The following is a 19,942-nucleotide window of genomic DNA, read 5'->3' on the forward strand; positions in this document are numbered from 1 at the left end:
CACACACCAGGCACCGCCTGAACAACAAAAGTATTCACCTTCTACTTATCTTTAAAAGAACAAGTATATAATTTATCCTCTATGTTCAGAGTTTCCACATCTGTAGATTCAATCAAACTCAGATTGGAAGTACACAGGGCAAAAAAATCATGTTGGCCTATTACATGTACAGACATTTTCCTCTCATTACTCCCTAAACAGTAGAGTACAAAATCTATTTACATATGCACATTTTATTAGGTATTCTAAGTAATCTAGAGATAACAGTATACCAGAAAGTCAGTAACAGGCAAACACTACATAATTTTATAGACAGGACTTGAGCATCTGTGGACTTTGTTATCTAAACCAGGTCCTGGAACTCACCTGCTGTGGATATGCAGTAACAAACGTATGGAATTAAAAGACAGTCTGCAGGCCACATAACATTCTTCCTGGCAGCTGTGCCACAGTTTGGTGGCTCTGACTGCAGAGAACTCAAATGTCCTCTCCCATCAGGTCTGCCAGGTTTAAAAGGCAAGAGAGAACATGCACAGACAAGGACACAGCCAGGATACTCAGCTCACAATGAACAGCACTGTCACACCTGGCCCAAGCCCTCTCACCTGTGGTTGGACTTGCCAAGACTCTAATGATGCCTCCCTGAAAAGGACAAGATTTCAACCCAGCACTGCCCTGAATCCTGACAGAAAGCCTGCTTCTTCCAGGTGGGAGTCCCTTACTTCAGCCTCAGTCCCTGGGGCAGAGGTGCTGCTGTCTATCACACCAGTGTCCCAGGGAAGCTGTGTCCAAAGATTGTGGGAGCACTGCTTTCCATGCTGCAGCAGGTGATCTGTCTTCACCTCCACCCCACCTCCCTTCTCCCCCAGCAGAGAGCTCAGTTCTCTGCCTTCATCCTGCTTCCCAGCCCAACCCCATAGTGCAACATAAATGAAAGTTTATTCCTAGTCTTCTTAAGATAAAGCCTCAAAAATGCATCTTGTAAAGACTTGGGCACATACTGCCAAGTTGTCTTTGGAGTGGACACATTTGTCTTCTGGGCTCCCCTACCTTTGGGGAGTCCCATCCCATTCCATAGTCATTCTGCCCAGAGAAATTAGCCAAGAAGGACCAGCTCCAGCTTGTGACCTCAGAGCTGGAATGGTGAGGTCAGCCTGGCTGGTGCAAGTACCCATTTCCTTGACCCAGTAATTGAGTCAGAGATTAATCTGGTAATTGAGTCAAAAATGAGCAGGTTATCCAAGCCAAGCCGATTAGAGCCTCCTGGAACTTCTGCTTTTGACACCATAAAAGGTGTTCACTGGCATACATAAGCATAGCAATAGAAATTTGTCAAAGGCTGAAGGGTTGGAGGAAAACAAGGGGTATTGCTAATTGATATGATTTCTTCTTTTTTGAGTGATAGAAATGTTGTAAAATTGATTGTAGTGATGGTTGCACAACTGTGAATATCCTAAAATCACTTAATAGTTTGCTTTAAGTGAGTGAACTGGATGGTATACAAATTACAAGTCAATAAAGCCAGTTGCAAAAATATCACTTTCTCCTCCATCTTTCTCTGGGACAGCCAGAGGGGAAGATGATGTGAACCTGGGCTCACTAGCAGCTGTCTTTGCATGTATACAGCCTACCTGAGAACCAAGTCACCCAGAGGCCAGGGAGAAAGACAGAGAAACAATCATTTGAACTACTAGCTGTAATTTTGCATAAATCACAGCAATTTTTGAATTTCTCAGTTAAAACAGCCAAGAAAGAAAGAAAGAAAGAAAGAAAGAAAGAAAGAATCTCTGTCTGGTAGATTAACTAATGGCCAACTTTTAACACCCTGCAGAACTGAATCAGCAGGGTTCTGAGTGTGGAAGGCCCACTTGAGGATTACTGCCAACAGCATAACAGGAAAACTGGAGGGGAAGATGCTGTGCTGTTTATTCTTCTGGAGAAACTTGTCACGCTGGTTTTCTTGATTTGAACTAAGCTGTTGGCATCATTGGAGGAGCTCAGGAGCTCGATGTCACTGAGTATGGCTGCAGTTCTCCTTCGGGGGAGCTCTGGTCCTTACCTTGAGCATCTTCCTGGCCCTAGTGCCATTCCCTCAGCCTGTTAGCACAGATCCTTCATCCTACTGTCGCAGATTTTCTAGCTTCCATCACTGACCTTTGGGCCTTATTGGTGTAGATCCTTAATATAGTCCCATGGAACACTGTCTTAGGTTCTAGGCCTGCAGGCAGACTTGCAGAGGACACTGCCATGCATTCTTGATCTTCAGCTGGACTTGTGCAGGAATCCAGGCTCTCAGCTGGATTCTTTGTGTCTCTAGTATGAGGACAGATCTCTTACATTCTTCTGCATTTGACTTTTTGGGTGAATACTATAAAACAATCCTATAAATTATGTGCCCTGTATTAAATCTATTCCCTTCAAATCCTGACAACAATAATCTCCTTTTTACTTAGTTTAAGTTTAGTTTCTGTCCCTAAGACCTGCTACAGCGTTCCAGAAAAGCTGTTCAAATTTTTCCCTCCACCGGCTATAAATGAAGATACCTACTTCCTAGCACACTCAGAGCTGCTGAGAATTAATTTTAATAACAACATGGCTTATAAATAGGCCGAAATACCCATTTTAGATTTTTTAATGCTCATCTTCTCCCTTCTTTAAATTGGCCAGGCTTCACAACATACACCTGTAATTCCTGCACTTGGGAGTCAGGCAGGAGGATTGTAATGAATCTGAGGTAAACCTGGGCTACATCGTGAACTGGGTAAATATAGTGAGTTCAAGGCCAGCATGAATTACAGAGCAAAATTCTGCCTCAAAAAAGCAACAAAAAATGTTTTAAATTAAAAATAATAAATTGTCTATCTTGGAGAGACTTCCAGGAAGATGGCCAAGCAGTAAATAGGAACAAATCAATCTCTTTTAGACTTGGAATCCAGACACTGGAAAATAGCAATTTGAGGAAGAAAAGAAGGAGGGAGGTGGATCCCAGGACCCACAAAGGATCTGCAGGGAAAATAGGAGCAACCGAAAAAGAAAAGAGAAAGATCTCCACCTTGAAAAATGAGGGGCAAACTGCACTTTCTCCCCAGCTCCTAGGCCACAGTGTGAGAGAGGAAGATCAATGCTACAGAGATACAGTAAAAGTGAGTGACTCCACAGGCCTCCAGGGAGAAACACACCAGAGGAACAGAGCAGTGGATGGTGGGGACTACAGCAACTGGTGAGTGACTGCCATGTCCCCAGGAGAGAGTGCTTAGCTAGACACCATTTTAGGGAGAGTCAAGTTGAATGAAGGACCCAAGTAACCCTGGTTCCTAATGTTGAAATTGCACCATGACTGAGTGAGTAGTCCAGGATCAAGGAGCTGAGATCAAGTCAGCAAGAGACATGCAGAATGTTGTAGGCTGAACAACTCAGGCCCTACCCTCACAACCAGAGGGAGGCTAGGATTAGCCTGAATTCCTGGGGAGTAAAAAGCACCAGAAGCAGCACCTCACCATAACCCTACTGCAGTTCTGCCAGGATGAATCTGGGCTCAGTCTGCCTCCCTTGTCTATCAGAAACAGCAGACACGCCCTGAACTGAACACTACCACAGAACTATAGATCCCAGAAGACAACAACAAGCTCAAAATCACAGAGAAATGGTTTTTTGCCTTTGTTTTTAGGGCTTCTTCTTCTTCTTTCTTCTTCTCTTCTTCTTCTTCTTCTTCTTCTTTTTCTTCTTCTTTTCTTCTTCTTCTTTTCTTCTTCTTCGCCTTCTCCTCCTCCTCTTCCTCCTCCTCCTTCTTCCCCTTCTTCTCCTCCTTTTTCTTCTTCTCCTTCTTCTTATTCTTGATTATTTTTGTTTTTTTTCATGAATATAGACACTATTTTCCATTTTTCCTGTTTTGTCTTATTCTTGTTTTATTTTTTCCTTCTTTCTTTCCCTCCTGTCTGCTTCACCAGTTTCCCAAAGCATACGTAATCTTCCTTTGCCTCACAGCCTTGTTCCTAATCTCTTTCTCTTCTTTTATGTCTCTATTTTTCCTCTAATCCTTTTTAAATTTTCTCTAGTAAAGTTAAAATGACTCTATTGACCAGATATTTATTATATCTAATTTTACAAATTGTTTTAGATTATGTTATGTAACTATAAATCTTGAACCTGTGGTTAAAGATGGCAAATTAACAGTTATCACAGTGTGTCGTTTTCTAGACTGTGCTTGATGCTATTGTTAATACTGACAGTACTACTTTCACAAAAGTGACAAAGCTGTTGTGATCAGTTGTTCTTCCTTGTATACCAGTACCAATATTGTCTGGAGGCCATAAACAATACCATAGTACGTACCTAAGAACTGGATGCTTGGCCAAACAGGCAGCAGCCTCTTATCGCTAATAGATGGAAGAGGCTTCTGCCTCTGTCCTAAGATTCTTCTTAGGACAACCTCAAAAGCCAAGAAAGCCAGGTACACCTAGAAGACATTTCTGAAAAGTAGTCATTTCCTAAGAAGGTTTATATACAAATAATAAACCTACCTACCATAAACAGTTTACAAGGATCAGTGCAGTAAACAAATAAAAAGGAAAAAGAAGAAACAGAACTAAGATGCAACCCTAGACCTCCAACTTGCCCAAGGTAAACCCCAGAGGGCACTGAAGTGGAAGGAATCAACAGCCACCCAGATAAACTTTCTGAAATGATAGCAGCAAAAAAATAAATAAATAATTAAAGTACATGCATTAGTCTCTAGAAAGAGACAAATCAGAGATAATTACACAGATTACTAAAAAGATGGTAGTCATGATGAAAGGCATGATTAGTGAATCTAGAACAGGTACAGATAAATAAAAAAGTTTAGGATAACAAAAACCATGAATGCCCAATATATAAAAGAAATAGAATTCATAAAACAGACATCCAGAAGATTAACGAATCCCATTGAAAGAATACACAGAAGAATCAACCAGCTTGAATATCAGATCCAGGAGATAGGTTGCAGTTAGTGACCATCAGGAAAAGACTTCCTAAAAATAGCAAGGGATCATGAAATATCAACCCAACAGCTGCTAATGATGCAAAGAAGAATAATATAAGGTTAATCAGAATCAATGAAAATTCATAAAATAATACAAATGATATTTTAAAAACTGTTACATAACTAATACCAGAAAACTTCCCAAGGAAGAAGAATTCAGCATCCAGATAATTAAGGCATATAAAACTCCAATTAGCCATGGTCAGAAAAAACTATACTAAGGCATATAATAGTCAAGAGTCCAAAAATTCAAAGCAAGAACTGAATATTAAAATCTATTAGAGGAAAAGAATCACATAATAAAAGAAAACTCATCAGAATCACAGCAGACTGCTCAACATCAAACTTCAAGTCAAAGAGAGTTTGGAGTAAAGTGCTTCAACCACTAAAACTTCCAATGCAGAATAATATAATCCCCCAAATTGTCCTTCAAAATTGATGGTGATGCAGGCTTGCTTCACCAATTTCCCAAAGCATACATAATCTTCCTTTGCCTCACAGCAATGTAATCCCAGCACTCAAGAGGCTGAAGCAAGAAGATCACCATAAATTTAAATTTAAGGCCAGCCTGGGCTACATAATGAGTTCAAGAACACCCTGAATTACATAGCAAGGCCCTGTATCAAAAAAAAAATTCTTTCAATGGAGAACTAAGATATTTCCACATTAAAGAGTATACCTGAAGAAATCCATAAAATCAGCATTACAAAAAGTTCTGGAGGATATTCTAGAAAAAGACAACAATTCCATTAATTTCAATAGAATGAACTCCACCAGGCAAGGCAAAAAATAAAACAGATGACAAAGAAAGGTAACCAACAACAGGAAAATAACATGAAAAGGATAAGTCAATACATAGTAGCTATAACCATCAATGTAAATGATCTCCACTCACGAATCAAAATAAACAGACTAGTAGAATGGATCAAGAAATAAGATCCAACAATATGCTGCATACAAGAAACACATTCAACTCAAAAAGAAACTCATAGACTGAAAATTTTTTTGTTTTAAAAAGATAAAAGAGGACATAACAAAACAGATCAGAATAGAACAATTTAAACAATCTAGTGTTTCACCACAAGACAACCTGACATAACAGTAGCTACCATAGTGTCACTTTCCATGAAATAGTTGAGTATATCTTCATATACTATAGTATCAAACATAACAAAATAGTATAAAATGAAGCAAGAGAATGAAAGTATTACAGGACATTCAAAACCAACTCACAGAAAATGAACAATGGATAATATATTATCTCCTTGTCGATAAAAAGTTTTATTTATACTATCACACATAATAAAATTCAATAAGATATAACATGATAGAACTGATGGAGATGGAAGAAACAAGCCATCATAGGATTTCAAAGCAAGATGATATTAAATCAGCACTGGCTATTACAATGTCCTCTTTTCTTCAAAATACCTGTTAATATCATCATAGACAATAAAATCAAACAACCCAGAATAAAACCATTCCAACTAATGAATAAAAACATTATAAGGCTTCAAAGCAATATGATGGGGAATCATGATAACCACATAATTTATGTATTCTTACCGTTTCTTACACTAGAGACTGTACGGTATTTATACATGTGAGTTTGATTTATTTTGCTTATGAGTATGGTCACAAGCTACATCCATTTATTTATAAATATCTCCATGTGATCATTCTCTATAGCTGAGTATTACTCCATTGTATAAAAACACCACAAATTTTTATCCATTCCTCAGTTGATGGACACTTAGGTTGTTTCCAAGATCTGGCTATTACAAATTGTGCTACTATAAACATGGGTGCACACATATCACTGTGGTATGTTGTTTTCAGTCCTTCTGGAAATATGCCTAGAAGTGGAATAGCTAGATCAAATGGGACTTCCAATCCCAGCTTTTTGAGAAATCTCCAGACTGACTTCCACAATGGTTGCACCAGTCTATACTTCCACCAACAGTGCAGGAGAGTTCCTTTTTCCCCACAGCCTCTCCAGCATTTATGGTTGGTAGTTTTCTTGATCCTGGCCATTCTAATCTCTGTGTTGTTTTAATTTGCATTTCTCTAATAAGTAATGATGATGAACATTTTTTCATGTATTTATTTGCCATTTGTATTTCTTCTCTGAGAACTGTATATTCATCTCAGATGCCCATTTTTGGATTGGATCTTTGAATTTGGGGGCTCTGATTTTTTTTTTTTAATTCTTCGTATGTTTTAGACAGAAGTCCTTTGAGGGACAGTTCACTAAGACTTTTTCCCAGTTTGTGGGTTTCCTTTACACTATGCTGGAGATTTCTTTTGACATGCAGAAACCTTTTAATAAGATGTGATCCCATTTACTGATTCTGGGAAGTATTTCCATGTGGTTTGATTCCTGTTCATGAATTCTCTACCTACCCCTATGTCTTCAAGATTTTTACCTCATTTCTCTTCCAACAGATTTACTGTTCCTGTTTTAATATTCACATCTCTGATACATTTAGATTTTAGTTTAGTGCATGGTGATAGGTATGGGTCTAGTTTTAGTTTTTGGCACATGGAGAGCCAGTTCTTCCAGCACTGTTTATTAAAGAGACTGTTGTTCTTCCAGTGAATATGTTTGGCCCCTTTATCAAAGATAAGACAATTGAGTGTGTTTGTACTTGTGGTTGTGTCTTCTAGGCTATTCCATTGATCTTCAGGTCAGTTTTTATTCCAGTACCATGTTGATTTTACTACAGTAGTTTTATAGTATAACTTCAAGTCAGGGATTGTGATGCCTCCTGTCTTGCCTTTGCCGCTTAGAACTGCCTTTGCTATTCTAGGTCTCTTCTAGTTCCAGATGAATTTTGGGAGTGATTTCTCAAGATCTATGAGGTATGTTGATGGTATTTTTATTGGAATTGCATTGAATCTGTATAACAGTTTTGGGAGAATGGCCACTGTCAAAATATTTATTCTTCCTATCCATAAACAAGGGATGTCTGTTCATTTTCTGAGATCGTCTTCGATTTCTTTTTCAGGGTGTTATAATTTTCCTTGTATAGATCTTTTACTTTTTTTCATGAAATTAATTCCTAAGTATTTCATGTTTTTGGATGCTAGTGTGAAGGGTGTGGCTTCTCTTATTTCTCTCTCAGTGATTTTGTTGTTAGTGTATAGGAATGCTATTGATTTTTGAGTATTGATTTTTTTATCCAGCTACATTGCTCAATTTATTTATTATATATAGGAGTCTTTCAATGGAGTTTTGGGGGTCTTCTATGTAGAGTATCATGTCATCTGCAAATAATGATAATTTAACTTCCTCTTTTTCTATCTTTACCCCTTTTATTTCTCTCTCTTGTCTAATTGCTCTGGCTAGTATCTCCAGTCCTATTTTGAATAGGAGCGGTGATAAGGGAAATTCTTGTCTTGTGCCTGATTTTAAGGTAAATGCCTTTCAATTTTTGGTCATTTAATATGACGCTGGTGTTGGTTTGTCATAGATGGCCTTTATCATATTGAGGTAAAGACTATCTATTCCAGTTTTTTGAAAGGTTCTTATCATGAATCAGTGTTGGACTTTATCAAAAGCTTTTTCTGCATCTATAAAAATGATCATGTGATTCTTACTTTTGGCTTTATTGATATGGTGAACCACATTTATTGATTTATGTATGTTGAACCATCCCTGCATGGCTGGAATGAACCCCACTTGGTCGTGCTTATAATCTTCTTGATGATTGGCTACATCTTCTTTGCCTCAATTTTATTGAGGATTTTGCATCTGTGTTCATTAGGGAGATTGGCCTGCAGTTCTCTTTTTTAGTTGGGTTTTCCTCGAGTTTTGGTACTACAATAAGATTTGCTTCCAGGAATGACTTAGGAAGAATTTCTTCCCTGTAAATTTTATTGAAGAGTTTGAGGAGTGTCAACATTATGTCTGCTTTGTATTTCTTGTAGAATTCTGCAGGAAATCTGTCTGGGCCTGGTCTCTTGTTTGTAGGTAAGGACTTAGTTTCATTTTCAATTTCATTAATAGAAATTGGGTTATTCAGAAGTTTTACATCTTCTTTACCCAGCTTTGGTACTTCATATGTTTCTAGCAATCTGTCCATTTCTTCTGTGTTATCGAACCTGTGAGAGTAGAAGATGATGATCTTCTGTATTTCCACAGTGTCTGTACTGATTTCACCTTTTTCACTCCTTATTGCATGAATTTGAGTTTTTTCTTTTCTTTTTTGAAATAAGTTTTTCTAGGAGCTTATCAATTTTATTTATTCTTTCAAAGAACCAACTCTTTGATCATTGATTCTTTAGATTGTTTTCTTAGTCTTTATTGCTTTAATTTCTGCTCTGATTTTTATAATTTGCTCCCTTCTTTTGGCTTTGGGTTTGACTTGTTCTTCTTTTTCTAGATGTTTGAGGTATAGCATCAGGTTGTTTATTTGGATTTGTTCTGTTTTCCTGATGTGGGAACTCAGTGCAATAAATTTTCCTCTGAGGACCGCTTTCATTGTATTTGTATTTTTGTTTACTTGTTGGTATTGTTTAATTTCTTATTTAATTTCCCTTCTAACCCCCTGATTGCTCAAGAGTGTGTTACTCAATATCTATGTGTTTGTTGGATTTTTGCAGTTTCTTTTATCATTAATTTCTAGTTTCATGGTGCTATGATCTGATAACATGCATGGGATAATTTCAACTTTTTTGCATTTATTTAAATGTATTCTCTGGGCTAGTGTATGGTCTATTTTAGAGAATGTCCCATGTACTCCTGAGAAGAATGTATATTCTGATATTGTTGGATGGAACACTCTGTGTATGTCTATCAAGTCCATTTGTTCACAGGTATGAATCATTTCTGTTATTTCTTTGCTGATTTTCTGTCTGATTGATCTGTCCCTTAGTGTCAATGGTGTGTTAAGGTCTCCTGTTATAATTGTGTTATTGCTTATTTGATTTTTCATTTCTGTTAATACTTGCTTTGTATATCTGGGTGCTCTGGAATTTGGTGCCTATATATTTAAGATTGCTATCTCTTCCTCTTGAAGTTTTCCCCTAGCCTGTATGTAATGATATTCTTTATCTCTTCTGATCATTCTTGGTTTGAAGTTCACATTGACTGCAAACAGAATAGCTACCCCTGCTTTTTTTTTGGTTCCTGTTGCATGAAGTATTGTTTTCTATCCTTTGAGTTTCAGCATTGACTGAAAGTTAAAGGATATAAAACAATACTCCATGTAACAGAACCCCCCCCTAAGAAAAAAACATGTGTTGCTCTCCAATCTTAAGATAAAGTAAATTTCAAAGCAAGACTGAAGAGACAAAGAAAGTCACTACATTCTTATTAAGGAACAATCCAAGAGAAAGAGATAACAATATACATTCACAAATTGCCATCACACACAACTATATAAAACAAATATTAATCGATATGAAACTTAGATAAATAGTAATACAATTGTGGTGGGGTGCCACAATATTCCACTGTGTCAAATATATAAATTACATAAAAAACAACAATAATATCAGAGCTGAACCAAACTTTTGAACAAATGAACATAGTAAATAACCACAGTGTTCCACCCCATGACAACAGAATACACATTCTTCTTACCAGCACATGGGACTTTATCCAAAACAGAACACATACTAGCTCATAGAACATACTTAAATAAATTCAAAAAATTTTAAATTATCCCATGCATATAATCAGATCATAGTGCAAATCCTAGCAAATGAAACCACAAAAACTATATAAACATGTGGTAATCAAATAACATCCTGCTGGCTCCCAGATGAAATTAAAGTATACAGTTTATACAAGCAAGCATTAATGCCAATACAACATACCAAAATTTATGGGATGCAATGAAAGCAATCCAATGAAAGAAATTTATAGCCATGAATTTCCACATCCAAAGAACAGAGTAAGATCGAGTAAATAACCTAATGTTGAACCTCAAGTTTCTAGAAAAAGAAGAGCAAGTTATACCCAACCATAATTGAGGGAGAAATTATAAACATCAGAGCAAAAGTTAATGCAATTGAGACAAGAAAAGAATACAAAGAACCAATGAATCAAAGAGTTGGTTCTTTGAAAGATTAACTAAAATCAACAAATCCTTAGCCAGTATTATGCAAAAGAAAAATTCAGATCCATGCAATCAGGAATGAAAAGGGTAAAACTACAGTGGATCCTGCAGAAATCCAGAGGTCATCAATACCTACTTGAGAACTTGTACTCTAATAAGATTCAAAACCCAGAAGGAATGGTAATAATTTCTCTATATATGAATTTCCAAAGCTGAATCAAAATAATATAAAAATTCTAAATAACCCAATATCAGTAAATGAAATTTAAGAAGTAATTAACAAACTACCAACAAAGAAAAGCCCAGGTCCTCACAGATTCACTGCTGAATTGTTCAAGAACTTTAGAGAAGATCTAATACCACTATGCCACAAACTCTCTATTGAAACTGAAAAGGAAGCAGTACCTTCAAAGTCATTGGTAGAAGCAGCCAATACATTGATACCAAAACCAGAGAAGGAGTCAACCAAAAAAGAGAACTATAGGCCAATCTCCCTAACATAGATGCAAAAATCCTCAATAACTTGCTGTCACACAGAATGCAGTAAATCATCAAGAAGATTATTCACCATGACTAAGTAGAATTCATTCTAGAGATGCAGAGATGGTTCAACACACACAAATCAATAAATATAATGTACCACATTAACAGAATGAAGAGCAAAATCCACATAATCAGCAAAATAGATGCAGAACAAGTACTTGACAAATCCCAACACCCATTCATGATTTAAAAAAAAAAAAACAGAAAATTGGAATAGATGCTCTTTATTTCAACCTGATAAAGGTCATCTATAATAAATCAACAATTTACCCTCCTTCCTGGTAAGCAGCCATGGTGAGTGAACAGCAGGTGAAACAGAAAGAGAACCAATCAGCATCTCCCGTGAGCCTACCAGCGTGCAGGCTGAGAATCAAACATCTCATCTCCCTCTTTACCCGCCCCCCTCCAATTAGCAACTGGAGGTCAGAAGTCTGAGCATCTCTTGGGAGGATGACTGTATGCAATATAGTAAATATGAGGGATTTCCTTCTACATTCTCTTTGAAAAAGGCAAATATTGTTTTCACTGTTTTGCTTTGCTCTGATTAATTGTTTTACTGTATTCAGTATTTGGTTTTGATACATTTTATATTGTTCTGTTTTTGGTTTGATTTTGCTATACCTGATGGAACGGACAACTTATAGTGAAAATAAGAAGATATACTACGGTACCTGTTACTGTTATTCCAGTCTCCTGCTCTGAAATTCTGTACCAGTTTCACTGCATTGTCTTAAATGGCTTTGTTCTGTCTTCTGTTGTATTTTGCCATCATCAAAAGAAAACAAAGCCAACTCAATATCATACTAAATGGTAAAAAAAAATGAAAGCTTTCACTCTAAAATCAGAAACAAAATAAAGATGCCCATTATCACCACTCCTATTCAATACAGTTATGGAAACATCAACCAAAGCAATTAGATGAGAAAAACAAAAGGAATAAGAATAAGAAAGGAAGTAGTTAAATTATCATTATTTGTGGATAACATGGTCTTCTATGCAGAAGACCCAAAAAATTCCACCAAAAGACTCTTAGAATTAATAACCAAATTCAGTAATGTAGCAGATTACAAAGTCAACACTCAAAAATCAATAGCATTTCTGTACACAAATAATAAACTCACAGAGAGGTACATTAGGAAAGTCACAATTTTCATAATAGAAAAATCAAATACTTAGGAATCAATCTAATGAAGGAAGTAACAGACCTTTATATTGAAAACTACAGTATTCTGAAAAAGGAATTTAAAGAGGATATCAGACAATGGAAAGATATCCCCCATTCTTGAATAGGCAAAACTAATATAGTGAAAAGGGCCATACTTCCAAACCTGTTATACAGATTTAATGCAATACAATCAAAATACCAATATCACATCTCAAAGATCCTCATCGTCCAGATCCTCATCAATGGATGAGTGCACAAAGAAAATATGATTTTTATATACAAAGAAATCCTACATAGCTATAAAGAGTAAATCTGAGACACTTTTAGGTAAATGGATGCATTTGAGAACATAAAACTAGAGAAAATAATCCTAAAATTATTTGGAACCAGAAGAGATCTAGAATAGCAAAAGCAATTCTGAGCAACAAAGGCAAAGTAGAAGCATCACATCCCCAACTTGAAATTATACTATGAAGCTACCATGAAAAACTGCATGGTCCTGGGGATAAAACACACTCAAGGACCAATGGTATAGAATAGATGATGCAGAAATAACTCTAAACACTCTCCACTACCTTATCTTTTACAGAAAGTGCCAAATACATTCATTGAAAGAAAGCTAACCTCCTTAATTAATGGTGCTGGAAAAACTGGTTCTGTACATGCCAGAATTGAACCTCGACTGATATCTCTTAACATGCAGTAAACTAAAATTAAAATGGATCAAAGATCTAAACATTAAAACAGAAATATTTAATCTGCTGGAAGATAGAATAAGTAAAACTCTTGAAGACACTGATATAGGCAAAGACTTCATGAACAAGTCCCTATCACATAATAAATATTACAAAGAATCAACAACTGGGATCACATTAAATTAAAAATGCTTTTACACAGAAAAATAAATGACCAACACAGTGAAAAGCCATCCCACAATGTGGGAAAAATATTTTCTAGCCATCCTCAGACAAAGGTCTAATATCTAGAATATATAAAGAATGCAATAAAATCAGACCTCTCTAAGTTAAAAACCCAATCCAAAATTTGGCATCTGAAATAAACATTTTTCAGATGAAGAAGTACAAACAGCAAATAAGTATATGAAAAAAAAATGTTCCACATCACTGGCCATTCAAGAAATGCAAATTAAAATACCACTGAGATTCTACCTCACTTCCTGGAAGAGTTAAAAGTATCATACTACAGTGATATGTGCATACCCATGTTTATAGTACTAAAATTTATAATATCTAAATATTGGACACAGTCTAGGTCCTCATCGATGGATGAGTGCACAAAGAAAATACGATTTGTTATACAAAAAAGTCATATACAGCTATAAAGAAGAATAAATCGGAGACACTTTTAGGTAAATAGATGCATTTGAGAATCATACTTTTATGTGAAATAAGTCAGATGCATATGTTTAAATACCCCATTGTTCCAAAAGAACAAGGGAGGAAAATGGGAGAAAAGGAAGCAAAAAGGGGCCTTTAAAAATTAAAAAACAATGTTCAAGGAAAGAGACACTATGGTGACTACTATTATGTCAGGTTATCTGGTAGTGAAACACAATGATATTTAAATTGTTCAGTTCTGACCTGTATTGTTCTGTTACTATGTCCTCTTATATCTCAATATCCCCCTCCCCTTTTTTAAAATTAATTTATTTTTTCTTATTTTTTTAATTAAGGGAAACTAAATTTAAAAAAGGAGGATATATTATAGTAACTTTTTTGTTTTCCTATTAACCAGATTTGAACCCCAGTATTGCTCTCCCCTTCTTGTTCTGTCTGATTTTACTATATTCTGTTTTGTTTGATAGTATCAAGTTTGAGAGTACAGGCCATCACTTTGAAGGCAATAAAATTTACTATGATGCCCATTATGGCTTGACTATTATCTTCTTTTGAAGTTCTGTAACGTCTCCAGTGTAGGTTTTCTTGGTCTTACTCTGTACTGTTTTGGTCAATTCTATCATACCTGATGATATAGGCCACTCTTTTTAAAATAGCAAGAGGCATAATGGTAACCATTTTTATCACCTGGTATGCTATTTTTGCATCATGTACTATGCCCATCCTTCTATTCTAACCGACTCTGTTTTGTTTTGTCACATTTGGTTTTATTCTTCTCAAAAAAAAAAGTAATAAGAACTGTAGGAGTAATAAAACCCAAAAAGTGTAATTGTTATTGTAAAAAAGGGAGGAAAAGAAAGTGGTCTAAAGGATATAACTGCATGTATATTTAAGTGTGTAAGATAGAAAACTGTATTACTGAGTTTATGTTGGATCTTTGAACAGAACTGTCTGCAATCAAACTGTATGAATGTCCACTTTGTATGCTTTAATTTTGTAATTTGGACAACTGTTTCTAAGATGACAATATGTAATCTATTAACTAGTGATTTCTTACTGTATATTTTTTTCTTGAAATTCTGTATTACTTGTACCCTCTTACTGCTTTTTTTTTCCTTTCTTTTTTCTCTTTAAATAAAAAAAATTTTAAAATAATGGAAGGAAAACAACAGAAACAAAATTTGTAAAGGGAGAGGGGAAGAAGGGTTGAAAGGATGGGAGCAGAATGGCAAAGAAATAATTAAGATACGTCTTTTTTTTTACTTAAGGAGAAAAAGGAAAAAAAGCAGAAAAAGGGTACACGTTATACAGAATTTCAGAAAAAAAATAAACAGCAGGAAATCACTAGTTAATGGATTACATATTGTCATCTTAGAAATATTTGTTCAAGTTACAAGATTAAAGCATATAAAGTGGACATTTAAACAGTGAGACTGCAACAGTTCTGTTCAATGATCCAACAAAACTCTGTAATATCATTGTCTATCTTATACACTTAGATATACATGCAGTTATACCATTTAGAGTACTTTCTTTTCCTCTCTTTTGTACAATGACTATTACACATTTTGGGTTTTATTGCTCCCACAGTTCTTATTGCTTTTTTTGGAAGAGAGTAAAACCAAATGTGACTTAACAGAACAGAGTCGGTTAAATCAAAAGGGTGGACATAATAGATAAAGTAAAAACATAATACAAGGTGATCAACAATGGTTACCATAACGCCTCCCGCTATCTCAAATAGAATTGCCTATATCATCAGTTATAATAAAATTGAACAAAACAGTAAAGAACGAAACCAACAAAACCAAAACATTGGAGACATTACAGGTCTTCAAAAGTAGATAATAGTCAACCAGTATGGACATCATAATGAATCTCACTATCTTCACAGCTGTTGCCTAAACTTTAGAACCTGGTACTATCAAGCAAAGCAGAATAGAGGAACATCAGTCAAAACATGATGGTGAGAGCAATACAGGGCTTCAAATCAAGTTAATAGAATATCAAAGTGGGTTATTATAATATATCCTGCTTTTTTAAATTTATTTTTCCTTTAATTAAAAGGATAAGAATAGAAAAGTAAACAATAAAATGCAGATTGAGATAAAAGAGGGCATAACTGAACAGTGCAGATCAAAACATAACCATTTAAGCAAATTAGTGTTTCACCACAAGATAATCCCGACATAAAAGTAGTTACCATATTGTCTCTTTCCTTGAGATCTTTAAATATAACTTTGTATACTGTAGCATCAAATATATCAAAACAATGTAAAACCATTCAAGAGAATGATAGTATTACAGGGTATTTAGAATCAACTAACAGATAATGAACTATGGTTTCTGTATAATCTCTTTGTCTATAAAAGTTTTTGTTTATACTATCACATAAAATAAAATCCAATAAGATACAACATGTTAAGGCCTATGGAGACAGAAGAACAAAAGCTTGATGGGACTTCAAAATAAGATGATACCAAATCGGCACTACCTATTATGACATCGTTTTCTCCAAAATAGCTGTTCCTATCATCCAATCTTCTCTGCCTCATTTCTCTTGAGCTCTTTTTCTGTCATTAGTTGTCAGTTTGTCTTCTTCATTTTGTTTTCTGCTCCATTCATTGTTGCCTCTCTGCCGCTACTTCTGGATTTTTCGTATTTTTCTTTTTTAGACTATCTTGCAGTATTCTCTGTAGAGTTGAATTGGTGGTTGCATATTCCCCTAGTTCCTCTTTATCCTGAAAGCACCTTGTTTTTCCATCAATTTCCAGGGATAGTTGTGCAGGATATCTCAGTCTTGGCTGGAGGTTATTATCTTTCAAAGCTTGAATTATTTACCCCCATGCTCTTCGTGATTTGATGGTTTGTGCCGAGAAGTTTGCTGTAATTCTGATGGGTGTTCCCTTGTAAGTGATCTGTTTCTTGTCTCTGACGGCTTTTAATGTTCTGTTCTTATATTGGATTTCTGGAATTTTGATTATTATATGCCTGGGTGTAGCTCTATTTGGATTGTAGGTAGTTAGAGTCCTGTATGCCTCCTATATCTGAGTATCTTTACCGTTCGCTAAATTAGGGAAATTCTCTTGGATTATTTCTGTGAATAGCTTTCATAGTCCATTTGTTTGTGTCCCCACTTCTTCTCTTATGTTCTTAATTCTTAAGTTATAGATCCTCTTATCATCTTCTAGTTTTTGTATTGTTGCTGTTTGTTTTTTGTTATTTTTAAGAAGTTTTTCATTTCATGCTCCCATATTACAAATCTGCCCTCTAGTTCAGATAATCTGTCCTTAGTTTCTTTCAAGCTGTTATGCCAGTTTTCGATAGAGTTTTTAGTTTCCTGGTAATCTCTTTGAACCTGCTTCACATATTCTATGTGTTCTCTATTTTCTCCATTGAATAATTCTCCCCTCTTTTTCTGTTCTTCCATTCCACCATCTGCTTTTTCTTGGGTGGTGCTTAGCATTTCTCTGACTATTCTGTTTATGTCTTGCTTCAGGTCATTAATAACTTCATTCCTGAACTCGTCTAATGAGGCTCTGGAGATAGCCTTTTATGTCTATTGGTGGTGTGTCTGCTATTGCCTGTTTCTCAGAATTGGGGAGTGAGGAGCCTTTCTTGTTGCTCCCTCTTCCCATATTCTTTGTTCCTTATATATGCAAGTGTATATAGGAGGCCCAGCTTCCTTCCCTGTCGGCCACAATCTGATTGAATTGCGCCGGCTAGGTGTTCCCACCCACCACAGCGCACCTGGGAGTTACGGACCGGGCAGCCTTATGCGGGGCCCACCCCTCCAGGTCACCTTCAGGCACTGGGACCTGGGTTGTGCTAGCCTACTGGGTCTCAGCCAGCAGCGTCATGTAGGCTAGGCACTGCTTAGCAATCCCGCTTGAGAGGGGGATATGTGACTGAAGTCACTACAGTGCCCTGTTCCAGCAAGTCTGCCCAGTCCCAGAATGTCCGCTGTTGGCGCCTCCTAGACCGTGGGAGAGTCCCAGTTTCCCTGACTCACAGGAGGTCGATGCATGGCTCCCCGCCCACCCAGCTCTTAACTCTGTTCACCAATTCCTGTTCTCAGAGCTTTTGTGCATCTCTCTCCCTGCCGAGTTGATTCAGATGCAGCATTGGTGGCAGGAAACCCAAATTGCAGCTTCCAAAGGTGCGGGCTCCAGCTTCCATGCTCAGGCTTTATCTGTTCCTGTTATAGCACCAGGATTGCATTCCCAGTTGGTATCTCTCAGCCCAGTTCATTCTTGGGTCAGCAGGGTATATCTCCTCTTGGTTAGGATTCCTCACTCCGCACCATTCCTGGATTCTAAGCTGGGTCTGGCAGAGAGCCTGCGTAGCTGCTGCTATCTGTCCGCCATGTTCTCTCCTTGACCTCAAGATATGTCTTGTACAGGTACAAATTCCCTATGATGAATGTGATCATTATGTATGTCAAAAGTATACCAATAAAACTAATTTTTTTAAAAAAACTACAGAACTGCTTCTGGAAGTGAAACAAATAAATAAAAAATAGTCATTTCTATGAACTATTTATAGAATAACATTAATAAACCTTTTGTCTATGAACTTGTCTCCAAGCATATCACTTTCCTTTACTTTCATGACAGTTTTGATATGCAGAAGTATTTTGTGTATAAGTCTATCAATGTTTATTTTTAATGATGTTGTTTTTATAATTAGAAAATCTCCATCCTGAAATTAAACAATTATTCTGTTTTTTCTATGCAACTTTGAATGTTTTTGTATGCAGTGCAGTGAGGGCATGTGTGTATTGCTGAGGACTGAAACTAAGACTTTGCATGCACTGGATGAGAGTTCTAGTGCCAAGCTACCCCCTGCCCAGCCTAGTTTTTTGAGTTTCATTTAATTGAATATGTTGATCCACCTGGTATTTTAGGCAACACTAGATATTTAATATGTACTTTTAACCAAAATACTTCACTAATTGTTCCAGGATTCATTTAATAGCTATAGCTCTTCTTTTCTCAACCTATTTATGATGGCTATGTAATCAGATATTAAATTCAGTAACAGTTTCTTGTTTGACTATGTATGTCAAGATAAGTGAAAATCTTTTTTTATTTTAAACAAAATTCAAAAACACCAGTGGTGGGCACCCCAGGAAAATTTAAGATCATTGCTCCCAGTGATCAAGGACCTGCCCAACTTCCAGCCACACTAGACTGGGCTCTGCAGATTTCAGGACTGCCTGGACCACACCCAGTGACCTTCTTTCAATCCAGGGAACTGGGCTGCCAGAGGTGAGTTCCTGCACACTGGTGACAGGGGCCCAAGACAAGTTTAAGATCACTGTTCCCAGTGGTCAAGGACCAGCCCAGCTTCCAGCCACACTAGACTAGGCTTGGAAGGTTTTGAGGGCCACCTAAACCAGGCCCAGTGACCTTTTTCAATGATGGGAGTTAAGGGCATGTGAAGTGAGTTCCAGCATATTGGTGCTTGCCCAGGGAGAGCTTTGGACCATCATCCACAGTGGTTAGATGTCCTCCCAGCTTCCTGGAACACCAGAGGTGGCACAGGAGGTCCTGGAGACAACAATCTTCTTTCAGTCCCAGGAGTCCAGGGCATAGGAGACAATTTCCAACACGTCCAGGGGAACTCTTGGAACAACACTTGAAACATGGAAATATAGGAAAATGACAAAATTAAAGACCAAAATGCAATCTCAAACCTCCAGTCCGTCCCAAGAAAGCCTAGGTGTCATGCACATAGAAAAAAATATATGCCATACACCTGAAATAATAGCAACTGAAATAAACAAGCA

The 19,942-nt window shown here is 36.6% G+C and overlaps 1 long non-coding RNA gene across 1 annotated transcript in view; it reads left to right on the forward strand.

Moving 5' to 3' along the window:
• Positions 1-579: 579 nt before the first annotated feature.
• LOC134478113 (uncharacterized) overlaps positions 580-19,942 on the forward strand; it is a 47,854-nt gene continuing 28,491 nt past the window's right edge. Inside the window, exons 1-2 of the long non-coding RNA XR_010050536.1 lie at positions 580-707; positions 7,831-7,882. This is a non-coding gene — a long non-coding RNA (uncharacterized LOC134478113). The remainder of the gene's footprint in view (positions 708-7,830; positions 7,883-19,942) is intronic.

This window comes from Cavia porcellus, unplaced genomic scaffold (genome assembly GCF_034190915.1).
Source record: "Cavia porcellus strain 051 isolate PalLab524CR breed Dunkin Hartley unplaced genomic scaffold, mCavPor4.1 scaffold_11, whole genome shotgun sequence".
Taxonomy (NCBI): Eukaryota; Metazoa; Chordata; class Mammalia; order Rodentia; family Caviidae; genus Cavia; species Cavia porcellus.